At 43.9% G+C, this 22,556-nt stretch overlaps 2 pseudogenes; both read right to left on the bottom strand.

Annotated features, from left to right (window-relative positions):
* Nucleotides 1–2,476: 2,476 nt before the first annotated feature.
* Nucleotides 2,477–19,357, bottom strand: LOC101336033 (toll-like receptor 12; annotated as a pseudogene).
* Nucleotides 19,358–19,766: 409 nt separating this feature from the next.
* LOC101315683 (large ribosomal subunit protein mL42 pseudogene) lies at nucleotides 19,767–20,335 on the bottom strand (annotated as a pseudogene).
* Between the last annotated feature and the right edge of the window lie 2,221 nt (nucleotides 20,336–22,556).

Consider the following 22,556-nt stretch of genomic DNA (forward strand, 5'->3'; position numbering starts at 1 on the left):
TTACTCAGTAACAGCAACCTACAAGCACTCATTGTTGTTGAAACCTCACAACAACCCTATGAGGTGGGTATTATTATCCCCAATTTAAAAGGGGGAAATGAGGGCTTAGACAGGTGAAGTGACCTGCTTGAGATCAAATAGCTAATATGAGCCAGGGCTGGGATTTGAACTTCGGGGCATATAACTCCAAAGGTTTCTTCTCGGCCCCATACCTGCATAAGGAAAAGATCACGGGTGGAGCAGGGTGCTGAGTGGGGAGAGAGACGGTGCAGCGGTGTGAGGTGCTAGGAGAACTGGAGACATTTAAGACTCAGAGCGTCAGACTCTGAAGCTGGAAAGGCAGCTTTGCAGGGTCAGGTAAGAACGTCGTCTTCAGGTTCACCTGCCCTGAAGGGGAGGAATGGAGGTGAGGATGCACAGGGAGAGGACACCATTAGGACGCAAGAGGGCGCCCCTCACCCTAAATCCAGCCTGGAATTTTTCCATGCTTTCCCTCAGCCTCTAATTAATGCCTGGCATTTTACAGGAGAGGAAAACTAAGGCCCCAGGAGGCCAAGCACCCTGCCCAGTGTCATACAGAAATAAACAACAGAGCCTGAACTAGATCCCAGTTCTCTGCTCCAGCATCCACCAACATTTTTTTCTGTCCACAGTTGTCTATCAAGACCCTCTCTGCACTGGGCTAGCATTAGGCTCTAAGGATGCAGAGATGAATCAAACCTGGTCCCTGTCCTCAGAGCCTGATCTCTAAACTTGCCCAATCGAGTTTCCTGTTAGTAAATTAGCAACGTTCCCTATTAGCAAAAACAGTTTTAAGCACACACGCCCAATATATGTGTATTTATCTACTTATAAACGATATACATGTACGTATATAATTACATGAAAAGCTAACTTTTATTGAACATTTACAATGCAGTATTAGGTCCTGCTCTCAGTACTTTATATGTATTAAGTCATTTAACCTCTCAAAGTCCTTTGATAGAGTGTCTAATACTATTCCATATTACTCAAGCCATATGGCTAAAAAGCAAGCAGTCTAGCTTCAGAATAAAGTGAGATTAGAAACAAAATAGAAATAGAAGTTTTAACACTTTCTTCCTAAACTCCAGTGGCTCACCTTGTGCACCCCCCTTTGAAAACCACTGCTCAGGAGTCTTCCAGGGGCTTTCCTGATAGCACAGTGGTTTAAAATCCGCCTGCCAGTGCAGGGGACACAGGTTCATGCCCTGGTCTGGGAAGATCCCACATGCTGCAGAGCAACTGAGCCCATGTACCACAACTACTGAGCCTGCACTCTAGAGCCTGCAAGCCACAACTACTGAGCCCACGTGTCACAACTACCAAAGCCCATGTGCCTAGAGCCCGTGCTCCACAACAAGAGAAGCCACCACAATGAGAAGCCTGCACACCGCAACGAAGAGTAGCCCCTGCTCGCCACGACTAGACAAAGCCCGTGCACAGCAACGAAGACCCAACACAGCCAAAACTAAATAAATTTATTAAAAAAAAAAAAAGTCTCCCAGACCTGTGAAGGCCAGTACAGTGTGATCAGTACTTTGAGAAAGGGAAGTGCAGGAGATTGTGGGAACCCAGAGGCAGCAGCTTACCCAGGCTGGGAGAACAGGATGGCTTCCGGTCATGGCTGAGCTGAATCTTAAAGGATACTTAAAGGATACTTTTCTCCCCAGAGGAAAGAAATTGGGGGAAAGGGTGTTCTTGGGTGAAGGAGCAGCATGTGCAAAGGCCCAGAGGCAAGAGCACATGGTGTTCTGGGAGTACAAGTAGTTTAGCACGGCTAGAGCACAGAGTGTCAAGGGGGCGGGTTCCCCTCCCAGTGCTGCTATGAGGCTCAAACAAGATGATAGAAATGACCGTGCCTTTGTGTTCTTATTGAGGGAACAGGCAATCAATATGCTGCCTCCTGGACAGTATCCCAGCTTTTTGGTCCTCAGCTGCCAATTCCTCTATAAGCCAAGGGGCCCCTTTGCCCCTTGAAGATCTAGTTGAACTTGGCCTGGACCCCATTCCACAGCTTAAGAGTGCTCAGAGCCCTCCTTCCGTCCCCATACTCTCCATCAATTCCCAACTTTATTTCCTCTGGGCTACAGTTTCCATGACCCCAACCCCTTTGCCCTCTCACTCATGTGGGTTTCCATCAAAAACAAAAAGTCCAATTAAGCCAAGAACTTCATGGATTTAGTAGGTTTACTGAGGACTTGGAGATTTTGAGATCACATCACATACTGCACTGCCACTTGCCATCTCCCAAATTTTCTCATTCATTTGGAAAGCCTCCGGAGCCTTTCCAAAGCCTGTGTCCCCAAAGCCACCAGTTGATCCTCCCTACACACACAGCACCCTGACCTCCTGCCAGAAGCCGAGGCAGGCTCACACACCCACACGTACCCACTCTCTCCCTGCTAGGCTGGCTTGCTTTTCCTCTCCCCCGACCTCCAACGCACATGCACCCACTCTAGCCCAACCCAGGCTGCCCCAACCTCCCCAACCAAGCCCAGAACTCGTCCTTTCTTTCATCTTCCTTGGGCCACAGGCAGTAGTCTCCTCTGCAGAGCAGCCAGGACAGCCTAGAGCAACAAGGGAGCTGGTGGCGGGAGACCAGCTCCAGGAAGACCAGCAGCAGCCCTGGGGGGTGGGGGGCAGCCAGCAGGAGGAAGGCAGCCAGGCAGAGGTCCAGGCAGCAGCGTGGGGTGTGCAGGGCCTGGCGACTCAGCACACAGAGCGTGACCCAGCTCCCTGCCATGCCATCTGCCACCTTGTCATCCACATCCTTGCCTGGCTCAAAATCCCACTCAAGGAGACAGAAGCACAGCCCCCGGCCCATCAGAGGGCGGCCCTCCAGAGTAGGCAGCAGCTCCCCAGTCACCCAGCTCTGGTCTTGCCTTCAGTGGGACACAAACACATCATAAAGGAACCTCCTGCCCTCACCCCTCTGACTCCTCGGACCCTGAAGCCAAGCCCTGAACAAGAAGGAGGATCCAGGAGTTCCTGGCTTCCTGTAAGAAGGGCAAGGAGATCAGCAGAAGCAGCTGTGCAACACGAGGAGCTTACTAATGCAGACGTGTTGGAATTGGAGGCCCAGAGAAAGGACGAAGAGACACAAGAGGAAGAAGAAGTGACTGAAGAACCGAAAAGATTCACGACGCAGGAAATGGCAAGGGGATTTTCTTTATTTCAGGAGGCACTGTTAGTTTTTGAGGCACAGCTCCTGAACGTAGGACGGTACACGAAGGTTGCAGCAGCCATTCAGAATGCAATCCAGTACTACCGTGTCATCTATGATGAGAAAAAAAAGCTACTACCCAGACATCACTGGATCATTTTTTCAAGAGGATAGATAGAATTGAATCCAGCAAGGAACCAGAACCTGTGCCATCAGCGTCAGGCGTGAGTGAAACTGCAGCTCGCCCTCCGTCTCCTATAGCTGACGATCCTTCAGCTCTACCATCTCCCACCTCCTCTCCCTCCTCCAGTCAGTAACTCTTCTTGCCTGTTCACCCGATGCCGCTGTACACCAGCTGTTGTACTGTACCACTGTACTTTTCAAGGTACTGTACTGTATGATTAAAAATGTCTTCTTTATTTTTTGTGTTTGTTTTTTATGTATTACTTGTGTGAAAAGCATTATAAACCTATTACAGTACAGTACTACGTAGCCAGTTGTGTTAGTTTGGTATCTAGGCTAACTTTGTTGGACTTAGGAACAAATTGGACTTACAAACATGCTCTCGGGACAGAACTTGTTTGTATGTAGGGGACTTACTGTATTGGGGTATCTGGGGACTTTGCTCCTGGAGGCTGCCATCTAGCGTGAGGCCTGCCTCCCAGTCTACCACTAGGACCTGGAAAGCAGCAGCAGACAGTGTCTCTAACCCCATTTTGACCAGATGCAACACCTGCCCTGGGCAGCTCACCCAGCAGCTCCTCAAGCAGCACTGAGCAGGGCCGGGCGTGGGACTGAAGTGCCTGCGGCTTCCGCTCCCATAGGCTGGACAGCCCCGTGATGCAGCAGGGCTTGGGGCTGTGCCCGTCCCCCCTTACCTTCTGATACCAGAGCCTGGAGAGCTGCCGGAGGAAAAGGTTGGAGGTGTCCTGGGAGCAGAGGGCCTGCAAGCAAGCTATCACTAAGCAGGGAGAGTTGGCAAAGGGCAGGGAAGATCTCGGTGACATTCCAGGTCCCCAGCTGCAATCCCCAGCCTTTTAGAGTCAAGGTCTGCAAGACTGGAAAGACATTAGAAGCCAGCATCCCAGGCTTCCTGCCTGAGACCGCATGAAACTCCAAGCTGGTCAAGCTCATGGGCAGGGATAACACTACCTCAGAAGGGCCAGAGGGGAGCTGCAGGTTCAAGGTATGCAGACGCCCTGGAAGCCCAAGGCTGAGCTCAGCACCGTGCGGGTATCCAGCAGGCTTAGGGCGGTTACTGCAGGCAGCAGAGCCAACCAGCCCTTGCCCAGGTCTCCCAGTGGATTCTTGGCCAAGTCCAACTTCCCCAGCCTCCTTAAGCCCTGGAATGCCTGGCCCTGCAGACAAATCAGCTGGTTTCCCTGAAGGAGCAGCTCCCACAGCTGGGGCAGCATGAGAAGGCGACTGGGGACAGGGTGTGCAGTCCATTGTTGGACAGATCCAGGGCCCGCAGTCTTGATACAACCCCTGTCTCGTTCGTGCCCAGCATGGTACTTGCAGTTGGTTCCTACTCAAGTTCAGTTTCTGAAGGCTGGGCATGGCCTCCAGGAAACCTGGTAGCAGGTTAGTCATCAGGCCACTGCTCTTAAGACCCAAGCTCTTCAGGCTGTGGCAGGAAGCCAGGGCCTCCAGAGCTATGTGCCCTACAAGAGTGGATGCCAAATTCAGCTCCTGCAGCTCGAAGTGTGCAACTGCCCCAGCAGGCAGCTGGGCCGTGTCGTCATTGATCACAGACAGGGTGTCCAGGCTCTGCAGCCCCAGTCCCACCACTGCAGCTGCCTTCATCTTTGTGTGGTCCCCAGCTTGAGCCCCTGGAGGGCCCCGGGACTGGCCATCTTCAGCTGACTGTTGAATGACAGGTCCAGATCTCCAGAAGCCAGGCATCGCCAAAGGAGGGGCCATGCACTGGGTCTTGGAAGATGTCCGCCAGCTCCCCCACATTCTGAAGGCAACTATACTTGACACTCAGCCACCGTAGACCGGGAGAAAACTGGACACCCGTGTTCCCATCCAGGCAGGGGCCCAAGAAAGCGAGGCCTGGAGGGAGCTTAGGTTGCCATCAGGGGTAGGAAGAGGTAAACTGTATAGGGGCCTGTGAAGAAGAGCTGCTGCAGCTGTTCCAAGCTGCCAAGAGCTCCTGGCAGGAGCTGGGTGAGATGCAGACTCAGCCCCAGGACCTTGAGCCCAGGGAATGGGAGAAGTCATCCAGGCACAGAACAGAAGTGGAACCAGAGAGACAGAGCCCCTCCTCACTCTGGGGCACAGCCTCCAGGGTCTGTGTCAGGTTGGTCACTGAGGAGCATGCCACAAGGAGGGGCAGGCTGGAGTCCAAAGGGCAGGTCAGGAAGAAGAGGGAGACCAGAAGCAGCCGGGAGTCTTCAGTCACCAGGCAGTTGGAAGCTGTCCAGCCTGCGGTCACAGAAGGGATAGGAGCAGACCAGGCAACAGCAAGTGCCCGTCCCATCTCAGCACCAAGCCTGGTCCACAGAGAAAACAGAATCAGAACCCCCCTCTCTGCTCCCATCCCTTTTCCAGAGAGGAACCCAGACCCTATCCCCTCCCTGCACACATACATACACAACACTCATAACACTGACAGGATACACAGAACCCCAGGAGGGTCTGGAAGCAGGGTCGGAAGGCCACAATGCTTCCAAACTGAAGAACTGCTGGGAGGGTGGGGCTAGACTCAGAGATGCTCAGAGCTGAGGATCCAAGGGTCAGGGAAAGACAGAAGCACACTTGTGGGAGGTGAGACCTACATCTCACTTCCCTGTTGTGAGGAAGCAAGCAGTGTTTGTGAGCAAAAGGTATGGCATCAGAGGTCCAGGATCTCTGCCATTGTCCTGAGCAGTGCATGTCCCCTCTCTGGGCTTCAGTTTCCTCACCTGTGAGCCAAGCATACAGATAACCTACTTCATAAGATTGCTGCAATATACATACGGGTTTCTCTCCTCAACACTCTCTTTACTAATTCCTCTCCTAACTCCAACAGAAAGGAGGTTTTGAATAAATCAGGATTTTTTTTAAGCAGTTGTTTTGTAAGCAAAATAATACATCAAAATGAGGCCTTCATGGGCATCTTGTAATGCTCCACCCGGAAGATTCCAAGAAGCCCAAAATTTACCCAAGAGGACCCATAGGGCTCCATTCCTGCCCTTCCAGGCTGGAGCTAAGAAGAACAGTCTCTGAGTCCTTGACCTTGATTTGCCACTACCAGAATGGAGGCAAGACCCCAAGGGAGAGCAGAACAAGGAAAAGAAAGGAGCTTTACGATTATTTCAAACAATGCCGTAAACCATTCAATACAATGCAATACCTGATCATGACTTTTTAAAATAATAAATTCAAAGAGAAGAAAAATTCCTTGACTTATAAAAGGGTATCTACCCCAGATCTATAATAAGTATAATTATTAATGGTGAACCATCACCTGCATCACATTACAGGAATGAGACAACTATAGTTATGGAGGTTTTAGCTAGAAAAATAAGAAAGAAAAAGAACAGAAAATAAAATTACAAAATCATAAGTATTTTAAAAAAACAAAAGGGTCACCATTTATAAGATGCTATGATTGTCTACATAGGAAATTCAAGAATTTCTAGAAATAAACTATTAAAACTAAAGTATGTTTAGCAAAGATACTGGAAACTAGATACTTTAAAAACTTTCTAACACACCAGTGCATTAGTCAGGGTCTCAACAGGAAACAGCACCTTAAATGAGGATTCTTCTAAGAGGTTTGTATGCAAAGAGCCTAATCACAAGGTGTTAGCAGTGCTTAGGAATACTACAAGGGGTAGTGTAGGAACCCGGGGCTAGCAATCATAGAAGCTATCAACACTGCTAGAACTGAAGGGGTAAGGACTGGGAGAAGTTACCAGAACCTGGAAGGAGAGAGAGTCTTATAGGGTCAGCTGCCTTGAGAGAAACAATGACATTCAATCGAGTCAAAAATCCAACATGAGAGGACCTCACAGGAAGGAAGGAAGTTCTGGAACTGAAAATTTCAAAATCTGTAATGAAAAGTCCATGAGATAGGATTAATAGCATATTCCACACCAAGAAGAAAATAGTGAACTTGAAGACCTAGAAATAGAAACTATCCTAAGTGAAATACAGAAAGATAAAGTGAGGAGAAAAGGAACAAAACCTCAATGACCTGTAGGAAAACACCAAACAGTCTAACATATGTGTAATTGGAGTCCCAAGGGGAAAAAGGGGAGGGGGAGTGTGAAGAAATAACCAAAATTTTTCCAAATTTAATGAAAACTATAAACCCATTATGCCATGAATTTCAAGAAAACCTAAAGATAATGAACACAAAGAAAACCACAATAAGAGTGTCAAAATGTTGAAAATAATTGATAAAAAGAAAATCTTATGGGTAGCTAAAGGAAAATTACATAAAGTGACCCATTACAAAAGCAGGAAAAAAGACAAGAATTGCCATTACAGTAACCCTATGTTGGTATAGCCACCAATGACTCAAAATCCTCAAGAATGAAGATTTTGGTTACCCTACTGGATAAAACAAACAAACAAACAAACAAACAACAGCAGTTGAGGTGCTGGATTAAGCTAAATAGAACATGAAAGGGTTAATGGAGAACAGAAGTAAAATATACCACCAGGAAAGAAAGAACTATAACTACAGATCTGTATTTTCTTCCTTGTAGTGTCATGTGTGTTTTACATTAACTATTGTGTTTCATCAGTTCTAAGATGCTCATTTTTTTCACGTTTCAACACCTTTGAAATAAGGCTGCATCCTAAAATTGATTATCTCACTATTGCTGGTAACCAGTCAACATTCATGGTATAGTTACTACATGCACATATGCTTACTTGGTCATGGCAGTTCACATTATTATAACTGCATTTGAGTTATGGATATTGTTGATAATACTCATTTTAGTTTAATTGTCCTTTAAAATGCCTTCTAAAATATTGCAGTACAATTCCACATTGAAATGAAAAGTTATTCTATGTTCAGAAAAAAAAAGCATGGAAAGAAAGCAGTAGGGCAAGTAATCTTTGTTGGAGAAATAATGTGGGAGGAATTCAGGGTAGGACTATAAATATGAAGAAGTCTGAGGAATGCCATAATCAATATATTCTTCTTATATTTTAATTTTTGTATGCATAAAGTTATATAAGATAAAAATCTATATCTACATTAAATAATTATAAAATAGCTCTAAATTATAAGTGATGAGAAAGTATTGTGTCGTCATTTAATGGATCATTTTCCTTAATGGTACATAAAATAAGAGGTTATTTTACAACTGATTCTTAGATTCAATAAAATGCAGCAATTTATCTATTTTAAAATAATTTTTCTCTTCTTTCCTTCATTATTGATAGTGTGGTGGTGGTGGTGGTTAATTTTACAATTTATTGCTCAGATTATAGAATTTTTAGACAAAATAGCAGTTATCAGAGGGGTGACCATCACCCACAGACTGTAGACATGCAGTTACTGGTGAGATTTAGATTGAATCTTTTGAAGATAATTGGAATACATTACCGGGTTTGGTTTTGTTTTTTAATGGTTGGTTGTGTTATAGTTGGTGGAAGCTTTATTTTGAAGTGTAAGTATTAGGAAAAGGAGTTATGTCAATGGACAGGCAAAGAGGTAGATAGTAGTGAGCATTTATTATTCATCTAGCATCTGAATTATTTTCTTGTGCCTATTTGGTAACCATGTCCACCTTGCCTTTAGTGCTACTGCTTGGAGTCTGCCACCCTAGGATCCTGGTAGCCCTATTGAAATCAGGGAGCCCATTTCAACTGCAGCATCCTATGACAATCCTCGGCCTAAACAGAGAATAGCCATGATAGTATTTTTCAAAGATGACAGTGTTTCCCTCACTAATGTATTTCTCAACACTTTCAATAAAGGATTGTCTTCTGGAACGATTCTAGAAATTCAGTTAGTGGGTGGAGAAAACATTGAACATGGAAGTGTCCTCAGTATTCCAATCTCCCCTCTCTATCCCTTCTCCAAACTCTATTTTATACCAAGGAATTTATGACCTTTAACTTTGTTTAGTAGACCACTCTTTAGTCCGAGATTCAGCCAAACAAACAAACAAATAATTGGAACTCTTCTGGCTACTCAAGCTAGCCTATTGAAGGACCTCTGGTAAAGGATCCATACAAATAAATTCAGTATAATCTAAAATTATTTTGCTCCCTCCTTGGTCTAGCAAGCACTCTCAGGGTCTATTTTAACATGTATGCTTTAGATTTTGCCAATACAAATCAAAAAAAAAATTTACCCTTATTTGCCTCTCCTATTGGGTTTGACTTTGTAATTGCCTTCTAGGTACACTGGAATCTGACAGTAGTTATATATCTCTAGACTGTGGAAAAGATGACCTTCCATTTGTATCATGTCTGAATCTGTTTCTCATGTCCATTCTTCTCCTTCCCCTCCTCTGTTCCATATCACAGGTAAACTGATATAAGTAAGTCATGTTTTCTGACTTCTGTGTGAGTTAAGAGGTTGGAGGGCAAGAGAAAGGGAGAAGCTGAGATATTTTTCCCCCTCCTTCTCTGCTTTGGTAGAACCACCACCACCAGCTACAACACTTCCATGATTCCAACTCCAGTAGAGCAGACCTGCTATAGTTCTGGCTTCCCACTGATGGACCTGGTTGGCCCAAGTAATACACCTCTTCCCCTGTTCCTGCCTCTGCAAGAAAGGTGAGATTCTTCCATCACAGTCATAAAAAGTCCTTAGTTTTTAGGTGGACACTTGAGCTGAGTAATTAGTATAGGAGCTTGAAGTCTATATGCCCCTCATTGTTCTATAGAATAGCCACTCAGCCTCTTAGAGCCTTGCTTTCAATGGGCACTTCATTTTATGTGACTGGAAGTTTTCATTTAACTGACTCTTTCACCATTGTATGTCTGATCTGTCAGAGTCCCATTGTTTAAAGCTGGATTTTCACTGCCCTTGATCCCAACAGGCCCACTAACCAATCTTCAGATTCTTCTTCTTTTCCTGAGGGTCTGTTGTTTACACCCACTCCCTGTACACACCTCTGCATCAGTCAGGGTTTAATTATATGCAACAGAGACTGACTTTAGTTGATCAAAGCAGAAAAGAAGCTTATGGAAAGGATTTGGGGTAGCTCATGGATTCTTTAGGGGGTGGGGGATTGAGAACCAGACTTATGGCCACCCCTTTACCAAAAAGGGATTCTGTTTGGTCCCTACATTTTTCTTGAATTTTATTTTATTTATTTTTTTATAGAAGAGGTTCTTATTAGTCATCCATTTTATACACATCAGTGTATACATGTCAATCCCAATCTCCAAATTCATCACACGACCACTCCCACCTGCCACTGCTTTCCCCCCTTGGTGTCCATACGTTTGTTCTCTACATCTGTGTCTCAATTTCTGCCCTGCAAACCGGTTCATCTGTACCATTTTTCTAAGTTCCACATATATGCATTAATATGCGATATTTGTTTTTCTCTTTCTGACTTACTTCACTCTGTATGACATTCTCTACATTCATCCACGTCTCTACAAATGACCCAATTTCGTTCCTTTTTATGGTTGAGTAATATTCCATTGTATATAGATACCATATCTTCTTTATCCATTCATCTGTCAATGGGCATTAAGGTTGCTTCCATGACCAGGCTATTGTAAATAGTGTTGCAATGAACATTGGGGTGCATGTGTCTTTTTGAATTACAGTTTTCTCTGGGTATATACCCAGTAGTGGGATTGCTGGGTCATATGGTAATTCCATTTTTAGTTTTTTAAGGAACCTCCATACTGTTCTCCTTAGTAGCTGTATCAATTTACATTCCCACCAGCAGTGCAAGAGGGTTCCCTTTTCTCCACACCCTCTCCAGCATTTGTTGTTTGTAGATTTTCTGATGATGCCCATTCGAACTGGTGTGAGGTGATAACTCATTGTAGTTTTGATTTGCATTTCCCAAATAATTAGTGATGTTGAGCAGCTTTTCATGTGCTTCTTGGCCAACTGTATTTCTTCTTTGGAGAAATGTCTACTTAGGTCTTCTGCCCATTTTTGGATTGGGTTGTTTGTTTTTTTAATATTGAGCTGCATGAGCTGTTTATATATTTTGGAGATTAATCCGTTGTCCGTTGATTCATTTGCAAACATTTTCTCCCATTCTGAGGGTTGTCATTTTGTCTTGTTTGTAGTTTCCTTTGCTTTGCAAACACTTTTAACTTTCATTAGGTCCCATTTGTTTATTTTTGTTTTTATTTCCATTACTCTAGGAGGTGGATGAAAAAAGATCTTGCTGTGATTTATGTCAAAGAGTGTTCCTCCTATGTTTTCCTCTAAGAGTTTTATAGTGTCCGGTCTTACATTTAGGTCTCTAATCCATTTTGAGTTTATATTTGCGTATGGTGTTAGGGAGTGTTCTAATTTCATTCTTTTACATGTAGCTGTACAGTTTTCCCAGCACCACTTATTGAAGAGACTGTCTTTTCGCCATTGTATATCCTTGCCTCCTTTGTCATAGATTAGTTGACCATAGGTACATGGTTTTATCTCTGGGCTTTCTATCCTGTTCTATTGATCTATATTTCTGTTTTTGTGCCGGTACCGTATTGTCTTGGTTACTGTAGCTTTGTTGTATAGTCTGAAGTCCAAGAGCCTGATTCCTCCAGCTCCGTTTTTTCCCTCAAGACTGCTTTGGCTATTCGGGGTCTTTTGTGTCTCTATACAAATTTTAAGACTTTTTGTTCTAGTTCTGTAAAAAATGCCATTGCTTATTTGATAGGGATTGCATTGAATCTGTAGATTGCTTTGGGTAGTATAGTCATTTTCACAATATTGATTCTTCCAATCCAAGAACATGGCATATCTCTCCATCTGTTGGAATCATCTTTAATTTTTTTCAAGAGTGTCTTATAGTTTTCTGCACACAGGTCTTTTGTCTCCCTAGGTAGGTTTATTCCTAGGTATTTTCTTCTTTTTGTTGCAGTGGTAAATGGGAGTATTTCCTTAATTTCTCTTTCAGATTTTTCATCATTAGTGTATAGGAATGCAAGAGATTTCTGTGCATTAATTTTGTATCCTGCAACTTTACCAAGTTCATTGATTAGCTCTAGTAGTTTTCTGGTGGCATCTTTAGGATTCTCTAGGTATAGTATCATCTCATCTGCAAACAGTGACAGTTGTACTTCTTCTTTTCCAATTTGTATTCCTTTTATTTCTTTTTCTTCTCTGATTGCAATGGCTAAGACTTCCAAAACTATGTTGAATAATAGTGGCAAGAGTGGACATCCTTGTCTTGTTCCTGATCTTAGCGGAAATGCTTTCAGTTTTTCACCATTGAGAATGATGTTTGCTGTGGGTTTGTCGTATATGGCCTTTATTATGTTGAGGTAGGTTCCCTCTATGCCCACTTTCTGGAGAGTTTTTATCATAAATCAGTGTTGAATTTTGTCAAAAGCTTTTTCATCTATTAAGATGATCATATGGTTTTTATTCTTCAATTTGTTACTATGGTGTATCACATTGATTGATTTGCATATACTGAAGAATCCTTGCATCCCTGGGATAAATCCCACTTGATCATGGTGTATGATCCTTTTAATGTGTTGTTGGATTCTGTTTGCTAGTATTTTGTTGAGGATTTTTGCATCTATATTCATCAGTGATATTGGTCTGTAATTTTCTTTATTTGTGATATCTTTCTCTGGTTTTGGTGTCAGGGTGATGGTGGCCCCATAGAGTGAGTTTGGGAGTGTTCCTTCCTCTGCAATATTTTGGAAGAGTTTGAGAAGGATGGGTGTTAGCTCTTCTCTAAATGTTTGATAGAATTCACCTGTGAAGCCATCTGGTCCTGGACTTTTGTTTGTTGGAAGATTTTAAATCACAGGTTCAATTTCATTACTTGTGATTGGTCTGTTCATATTTTCTATTTCTTCCTGGTTCAGTCTTGGAAGGTTATACCTTTCTAAGAATTTGTCCATTTCTTCTATGTTGTCCATTTTATTGGCATAGAGCTTCTTGTAGTAGTGTCTTAGGATGCTTTGTATTTCTGCGGTGTCTGTTGTAACTTCTCCTTTATCATTTCTAATTTTATTGATTTGAGTCCTTTCCCTCTTTTTCTTTTTTCTTTTTTTTTTTTTTTTTTTTTTTTTTTTTTGTGTGGTACACGGGCCTCTCACTGCTGTGGCCTCTCCCGTTGCAGAGCACAGGCTCTGGATGCACAGGCTCAGTGGCCATGGCTCACGGGCCCAGCCGCTCAGCGGCATGTGGCATCTTCCCGGACCCGGGCACGAACCCACGTCCCCTGCATTGACAGGCGGACTCTCAACCACTGCACCACCAGGGAAGCTCTCCCTCTTTTTCTTGATGAGTCTGGCTAATGGTTTATCAATTTTGTTTATCTTCTCAAAGAACCAGCTTTTAGTTTTATTGATCTTTGCTATTGTTTCCTTTGCTCCTATTTCATTTATTTCTGCTCTGATCTTTATGATTTCTTTCCTTCTGCTAACTTTGGGTTTTGTTTGTTCTTCTTTCTCTAGTTCCTTTAGGTGTAAGATTAGATTATTTGAGATTTTTCTTGTTTCTTCAGGTAGGCTTGTATAGCTATAAACTTCCCTCTTAGAACTGATTTTGCTGCATCCCATAGGTTTTGGATAGTCATGTTTTCATTGTCATTTGTCTCTAGGTATTTTTTGATTTATTCTTTGATTTCTTCAATGATCTCTTGGTTATTTAGTAATGTATTGTTTAGCCTTCATGTGTTTGTGTTTTTTACATTTTTGTCCCTGTAATTCATTTCTAATGTCATTGCATTGTGGTCAGAAAAGATGCTTGATATGATTTCAATTTTCTTACATTTACTGAGGCTTGATTTGTGACCCAAGATGTGATCAGTCCTGGAGAATGTTCCATGTGCACTTGAGAAGAAAGTGTAATCTGCTGTTTTTGGATGCAATGTCCTATAAATATCAATTAAATCTATCTGGTCTATTGTGTCATTTAAAGCTCTTGTTTCCTTATTAATTTTCTGTTTGGATGATCTGTCCATTGGTGTAAGTGAGGTGTTAAATTCCCCCACTATTATTGTGTTATTGTCGATTTCCTCTTTTATAGGTGTTAGCAGTTACCTTATGTATTGAGGTGCTTCTATGTTGGGTGCATATATATTTATAATTGTTATATCTTCTTCTTGGATTGATCCCTTGATCATTATGTAGTGTCCTTCTTTGTCTCTTGTAATGTTCTTTATTTTACAGTCTATTTTATCTGATATGAGTATTGCTACTCCAGCTTTCTTTGGATTTCCATTTGCATGGACTATCTTTTTCCATCCCCTCACTTTCAGTCTGAATGTGTCCCTAGGTCTGAAGTGGGTCTCTTGTAGACAGCATGTATATGGGTCTTGTTTTTGTATCTATTCAGGGAGCATGTGTCTTTTGGTTGGAGCATTTGATCCATTCACGTTTAAGGCAATTATCAATATGTATGTTCCTATTACCATTTTCTTAAATGTTTTGGGTTTGTTTTTGTAGGTCCTTTTCTTCTCTTGTGTTACCCACTTAGAGAAGTTCCTTTAGCCTTTGTTACAGAGCTGGTTTGGTGGTGTTGAATTATCTTAGCTTTTGCTTGTCTGTAAAGCTTTTAATTTCTCCATCGAATCTGAACGAGATCCTTGCCAGGTAGAGTAATCTTGGTTCTAGTTTCTTCCCTTTCATCACTTTAAGTATGTCATGCCACTCCCTTCTGTCTTGTAGAGTTTCTGCTGAGAAATCAGCTGTTAACTTTATGGGTGTTCCCTTGTATGTTATTTGTTGTTTTTCCCTTGCTGCTTTCAATAATTTTTCTGTCTTTAATTTTTGCCAATTTGATTACTATGTGTCTCGGTGTGTTTCTCCTTGGGTTTATCCTACCTGGGACTCTCTGAGCTTCCTGGACTTGGGTGGCTATTTCCTTTCCCGTGTTAGGGAAGTTTTCGACTATAATCTATTCAAATATTTTTTCAGGTCCTTTCTCTCTCTCTTCTCCTTCTGGGACCCCTATAATGCAAATGTTGTTGCGTTTAATGTTATCCCAGAGGTCTCTTAGGCTGTCTTCATTTCTTTTCTTTTTTTTTTCTTTATTCTGTTCCACAGCAGTGAATTCCAGCATTCTGTCTTCTGGGTCACTTATCTGTTCTTCTGCCTCAGTCATTCTGCTATGGATGCCTTCTAGTGTATTTTTCATTTCAGTTATTGTATTGTTCATCTCTGTTTGTTCTTTAATTCTTCTAGGTCTTTGTTAAACATTTCTTGCATCTTCTTGATCTTTGCCTCCATTCTTTTTCCGGGGTGCTGGATCATCTTCACTATCATTATTCTGAATTCTTTTTCTGGAAGGTTGCCTATCTTCACTTCACTTAGTTGTTTTTCTGTGGTTTTATCTTGTTCCTTCATCTGGTACATAACCCTCTGCCTTTTCATCTCGTCTATCTTTCTGTGAATGTGGTTTTTGTTCCACAGGCTGCAGGTTTGTTGTTCTTCTTGCTTCTGCTGTCTGCCCTCTGGTGGATGAGGCTATCTAAGAGGCTTGTGCAAGTTTCCTGATGGGAGAGACTGGTGGTGGGTGAGCTGGCTGTTGCTTTGGTGGGCAGAGCTCAGTAAAAATTTAATCCACTTGTCTGCTGATGGGTGGGGCTGGGTTCCCTCTCTGTTGGTTGTTTGGCCTGATGTGACCCAACACTGGAGCCTACCCGGTCTCTTTGGTGGGTCTAATGGCAGACTCTGGGAGGGCTCAAGCCAAGGAATACTTCCCAGAACTTCTGCTGCCAGTGTCCTTGTCCTCATGGTAAGACACAGCCAGCCCCCACCTCTGCAGGAGACCCTCCAATGCTAGCAGGTAGGTCTGGTTCAGTCTCCTATGGGGTCACTGCTCCTTCCCCTGGGTCCCGATGTGCACACTACTTTGTGTGTGCCCTCCAAGAGTGTAGTCTCTGTTTCCCCCAGTCTTGTCAAAGTCCTGCAATCAAATCCCACTATCCTTCAAAGTCTGATTTTCTAGGAATTCCTCCTCCCGTTGCCAGACCCCCAGGGTCAGAATCCTGACATGGGGCTCAGAACCTTCACTCCAGTGGGTGGGGTTCTGTGGTATAAGTGTTCTCCAGTTTGTGAGTCACCCACCCAGCAGTTATGGGATTTAATTTTGTGATTGCCGCCCCTCCTACCATCTCATTGAGGCTTCTCCTTTGTCTTTGGATGTGGGGTATCTTTTTTGGTGAGTTCCAGTGTCTTCCTGTCGATGATTGTTCAGCAGTTAGTTGTGATTTTGGTTTCCTTGCAAGAGGGAGTGAGAGCACGTCCTTCTACTCTGCCATCTTGAACCAATCTCTTGGTCCCTACTTTTTAATGTCACTTATCTTATGATTTAAAATCAGTTTTATCAGATTGGTAAATAATAGTCCATGAGTCTACACTACAGTTCAAGGGAGGTTGAGATGCAAGCTCTGGTATTTTTTATCTTCTATAGTGAGAAGCAGGCTCTACCTCTCTGTGGTTGGATGAACTTTCTCCCCTAAAAAGAAACATAGAAAGAGGCTTGGATACTGGACAGCCAAAAAGATGATAAACATCCACTGCCCTATGTGAACATACTGAGTTCATGATACATGCCTAGAACGGAGTGCTTAGGGGAGAATGCTTCTTACCCACTCCTTCTTCCTTGTAGAGAAATCCATTAGTATAACTCTCCTGGGTCTCCCCCCCTTCACACCTCCTGGAGGAAGAAATACAACTTACATTATTCATGAGTTTGGGAGAGAACACGAGTGTGTGGAGCTCTGTGCCTTCCTCTCTCCTTTCCCTTTGGGAGTACACATTCACATCTGCTTTGTGCACCAAGTTTTATAAGAACAGACGTCACATGGGGAGATGTGCATATTCCTTGCAATGTCTATAAATGGATGGATAAAACTAGTGTTCACTATTATGTCTGTAGCTCTAAGACATAGTCTCCAATAACAGCTCTACAGTAGGAAAGATGAAAGTTTATTCTTTGGCATTCTTCTCAACTGGTTCATGAGTCAGGGATGAAAAGGAGGCCCCTCAACCCACTAATATTTTTTACTGTTTTGCAGCTAAATGTGACCTAGCCTCTGCCCCTGGAGGGCTCTCACTCTAGTGGGAGAGGGATACATAGCAGATCATTATAATACACCATGACCCCTGGGTCAACGTTTGACTGTGTCACTCCTTAGGACACTCATACTCCAGAGCCTTTAGAATGCAAAACTATAGACTGTACCCTTTAGGTGATTGTCCACCTGGCTTTTCCTATTTAAAAGTAAGAAGAGTAAAATTTGCAGTCAGGTAAAAAGGAACTATTAGAATGAGACTGCTTCAGTTTCCCTTTGTTACAGTAACCAGATTAACTTGCTTTACCCTAATTCCCCAAGTGGGGGGTGGAGGGCCAGCATCTGATCAGAAGCTCTGGGATTCCTGCCCCTGTCTCTTTCCTTTCCCTAGTCATTCGAGCACCTCAGAGATTTACAGACTGAGCTGGAGAGGCCCTCTGAGTTCATTCAGTCCAACACTTCCCCTTTCAGATGGGGAAACTGAGACCCAGAAAGAAGAAGGGGATTTTCCAGGGCCAAACAGAGGGCAGATGGCAGAGCTGGGATCAGCACCCAGGGTCATGGTCGAGCCAGGTGAGGATGGAGTGTTAGTGACAACAAGCAGCCTTCACTCCCAACCAAGGGAAGTGAAGTGAAGCTCTTGGAGCCTAGAAGACCCCTCCTGCCATCCTCCTGGCCCACTGTACCAAACACACATTTAGGACAGGGATCTCAGCTTCCCTTCCCTGGGCTGGGATGTGAGGAGTTTATGGAAGGAGCCTGAAGTCAGACCTCAGTTCTCATGCTGTGGTTTGGCTAGTACTTGCCCAGAGAAGTGCTCTGGAAATAAAAAGAGCTGAGAAACCAGCTTTGCAAATAAATAAATGAAATGAAATAATGTGACATGGCGTAAAATAAAATAGATGCCTTTGCCTTCAACAGGGGGCCACTTTCTGGAGGGACTTTCTCCTTTCTCTCTCCATTCACCCATCTCTCCTGCCTCCAAGCTCAGCAGACCCTTACTCCCCATACTTTCCCTCGATCACATCTCCACCACCTCCTTTTCCTCCCCACCCCTGCCTAGGCACTCCTGTCCTCCTGCAGGATGGACTTCTGACAAACCCAGGTGATTGCCTTCTCTATGGGTTGTTAACTGGTCAGCAAATATAATGTTTAATCAAACAAATTTTCAGCGATTTTATCGCATAACCACATTCAGGTAACATCACTAGAATTCTAAACAGAAAGAAGAAAGAGTTGACCCCCAGCTCCACCACCACCAAATCAAATGGCTTTGGCTCGCCTGAATTTGCTTCGGTTCTTGTCCTGACATTAAACAGATAGCTACCATTTTTTACACCTTCCTATATGCCAGGCATACTGAGAAGCACTTCAAGCAATACAAACCTGGAAGTATTTTATTTCCCAGAATCCCCTTTTTTTGCCTATCCAGAATCTCTTTTAATAATAAGAAGAATTAACATTTATTGAGAACATACTATGTGCCAGACACTACGCTCTCTTTTCATCCTCATGACCTAGTTTGTGTGTGCTTTCCCAACCCCACCAACATTCTCCAGATGGAGAACTGTGGGCCAAGGAAGTTCAGTGGCCCGTCCAAGGTCCCTAGGGTAGTTAGTTTCTTCCTCTGTCAAAGGTGAGAATGTCCTAGTTACTACTTCCCCATTTGGGTTTCCAGGGGACAGTTGGGGTTTGGCTGTGTGTTCCTTTGTTGTAATTGCCTTTGTGGCTTTGGTGTTTTCAGGTGTAATTCCCAGACAGCCTTGAGTGAAGGATGCCCTTGTTTCCTGTTATTCCAAACATCACAAGGACAGACAGTGGAGTCTAAACAAGGGTTACAGGATGAGGAGATATTTTCACTGATACACAGAACAAATGGGAATCCAGCCAGGGGCAGCTGTACAGAACTTTTGGAGAAGAGCTCCCTGTAGTACTGCTGTAGCACCAGCCCTTCTGGGAAAGTGAAAGAGGCCAGGCCAAGAGTGTCCTGGGCTACTCTGTTGTCTTGGTGGAGGTTCTGTTTGCGTTCAGGAACAAAAATCATCTCAGACTACCCCAGGCACAATTTGTTGGGAGGATGTAGGGGTATCTCATTGAACCCTAAATCAGCTGGGCCTGGGGAAAGCCTGAAGTCAGGAAGTGAAGCCATCAGAGAACTTCCAGAAGTTTCTCTCTCATCTCTACTTCAACTTTCCTCTTCCTCCTAAACAGATATCTCTGCTTCTATGCTCTCATGGCTGACGAGGCCACTGCATCCCAAGGGAACTCCCGGCTGAACTAAACCAAAGGTCAGCTTTGGAGGGGGCAGAAGCTCTAGTTTACCCCATCCCACCACTCCCACCACCAACCACATCTGCTCAAGTTCCCTTCCCAGTACTGTTTTTTTTGTTTTTTTTAATATGAGAAGACATTTTATTATTTTACTATATAACATATTAGTGAATATACCCAATTGTATTTTCTCAAATGGCAAATGAGACGCAGGATAACATTTCTCTTTGATTCCTGAAAACCTCAATATCATCTGTCTTTTGGAGGATTCAGTTTCCTACGACGTCTATGATACTGTCCACGAGGATACCAACGGTGCTTAGTAGTAAAGAACATTTTGGTAAGTTGTTCTATCATGGGTCCTTGCTCTAAGTGTTCACCTTTTTCTTCTAATCTGGTTTTCAGCACTAAATCATGTGTTTCTTCATTATTCTGCACAGGATCTGGCCGAGGGATAGTTTTGTGTGCTCATACGGAATGTCCACAGAAGGGTGATAGCATACTATTGTCCTGCCATCAGATGTCAAAGCAAGCTCTACTTTGTAATTATAGTCATCTGGAAGAGAAGGATACATAGTTTTATGACAAGCACGATATAAGGCTCCATTTTGAATTGGAAATAAATGTTTCAAGATAGTTCTGCTTGATATAGCCCATTTTACTGCTGCCAATGCCATGGTGAATCAAGATGCTTATCAGGTGGTATGAAAGATGATTTGAAGAGAAACTGCTTTTAAAATCTGCTTTTCAGCCCGGGTCCCCCCACTACTGGTTTTGATGCTCCCCCTGCCCATCCACCAGGATCCGCTGAGGGAGCTCAGAGGGCGGAGAAACCACCATCTTCCTTCCTTGGGGACTTCTGAGAAATCCTGCTCCTTATGTTTCCTGTCTGTGTTGTGAGCCTGCAGGGTGCTCTGCTTGGGGATGGATGGGTTTCTCCACCGTTCTGGAGAGGGAAGCAAGTATTCTCTTGCTCAGGAGGAGCAGCAAAGAGCGCCACTGTTCCATGGCCGAAGAGGGCTTGCAGGCTGGGCTGTAAGGAGCCATTGGTCCTGGTTTCTCAGCGTCCCCTCTCCTGTTGGCTTGCAGATCTCATTATTTAGACAGTCTCCTTTTTAGACAATTTGTACAAGGCCTGTTAGACGTTCATTCTATTCCCTCATTCAAGCAGCAGCTATTCTGAGCAGGGCACAGGGTACAGAGGCAAAGGAGTCAGGGCACCTGCCCTTGGGAGGCTCATGGTAGGTGGGAGTGACAAGCCCATGAAAAGAGGAGTGATCCAGACGTCCTCTTGTTTCTCCTGCTAGCAGGTCACACTTCCTTTTAATGCATAAGCAGCAATAAACTGAACCCTCAGTCTGCAAGACTTCAGGAAATCCGGTCTCTTACAGAGTTCCCTTTCCCAAGGATCTCTGAGAATTCTTACATATTCCACCAATTCATATGGTTGTCACTTATCACCTTTGTCTGCTCCACTGGACCCCCAATCTGGAGCCGCAGCCCTGGGAGACCTGCTCTCCCCAGGCTCCTGTTTGTCTAACGAGGGCTTGTTCCCAGGGACTCCCAAGCTCCCTTCTCTCCTCTGTACTCTCTCCCTACGTGATTTCATCCAGTCTTACGGTTTTTAAATATCATCTATTTGCCGATGAGTTTACAAATCTCTATCACCACCGCTGACGTCTCTCCCCAGCTCCAGACTCTTGTATCCAATTGCCTATTTGTCATCTTCACTTGGAGGTCAAACAGGCAATTGAAACAACTTAGCCAAAACAAACTCTTAATTTCCTGCCCTGCTCTGCCGGCCCCCAAACCAGCTCCCCTCCAAGTATCTCCATTTCAGGCGATGTTTCAGTACATAGCAGGACACCATCCACTTAGTTGTTCAATCTACAAACCTGAAAATCATTCCTGATTCTTCTCTTTGCTCCCCCACCGCCCCCCACAGCTAGCCCTGTGGAAGCCACATCAGAACCCATCCTGAATCTGCCTGCTTCTCTCCATCTCCATCGCTAGGCTCCTAGAACACGTGGCCATTGTCTCTCGCCTAGATGATGGCAATGGCATCCTGACTTGCCTCTCTGCTTTCACTCCTGCCCCCTGCAATCTAGTTTCCACACAGAATCCAGAGTGAGCTTTTAAAAATACAAACCTGTCACATCACTCTCCTGCTTAAGCCCTTCCATGGCTTCCCATCACATATAGAATAAAAATTTAATGTCTTACTCTGACCTACAATGTCCTCCCTGAGCTGGCCCTGCCTGCCTCACCGCCATCCTCAGGTATCGCACACACAACTGTCTTTCTTCCTCTTTCTCTCTCTCTTTCAGCCACACTTGGCCTTCTCTCTGTTCATCAGAAGGGCCAGGCCCACCTCTACCCAAGGGCTTTTGCAATAACTGTTCCCTTTGCCTAGTATGCTCTACCCCACCTCGGAAGGGGTGTGTGTGTGTGTGTGTGTGTGTGTGTGTGTGTGTGTGTGTGTGTATGTGTGTGTGTGTATTTTTACTAATCATAAGTTAATGCTACAATACTAATCCAATACTAATCACTTTACATATGAGTCACCACCATAGGAATTTTTGCCTGAGACAAAACAATTTTCCTAGGCCACCTAGAAGCTCTGTTCTCCCATCTTATTTTCTTAGCAGATAATATGACTTGGAACCTAAAACAAAAAGAAACACTTTGAAGTCTTTCCAACAATGGGGGGGAGAAAAGACCATAACTTGGTAAGAAGAAGAACAAAAAGGAGGTGGAAGAGGAGGAGAAAAAAAAATAGCATTTGAGACCAAATTATTAAGTGAGATTAAACAAGATTATGTTGAAACAATAAAAGCTATATTACTAGAGCAACAAAACACACCAAACATAGCTTTTACAAAGATAAAGAGAAGTTGGCAGAAGCACAATGGTAGTTTTCATTTATTCATCCAACAAGTGATAGCCTACTATGTGCTAAACTGTTAGGGAAT

Source organism: Tursiops truncatus, chromosome 1 (genome assembly GCF_011762595.2).
Source record: "Tursiops truncatus isolate mTurTru1 chromosome 1, mTurTru1.mat.Y, whole genome shotgun sequence".
Taxonomy (NCBI): Eukaryota; Metazoa; Chordata; class Mammalia; order Artiodactyla; family Delphinidae; genus Tursiops; species Tursiops truncatus.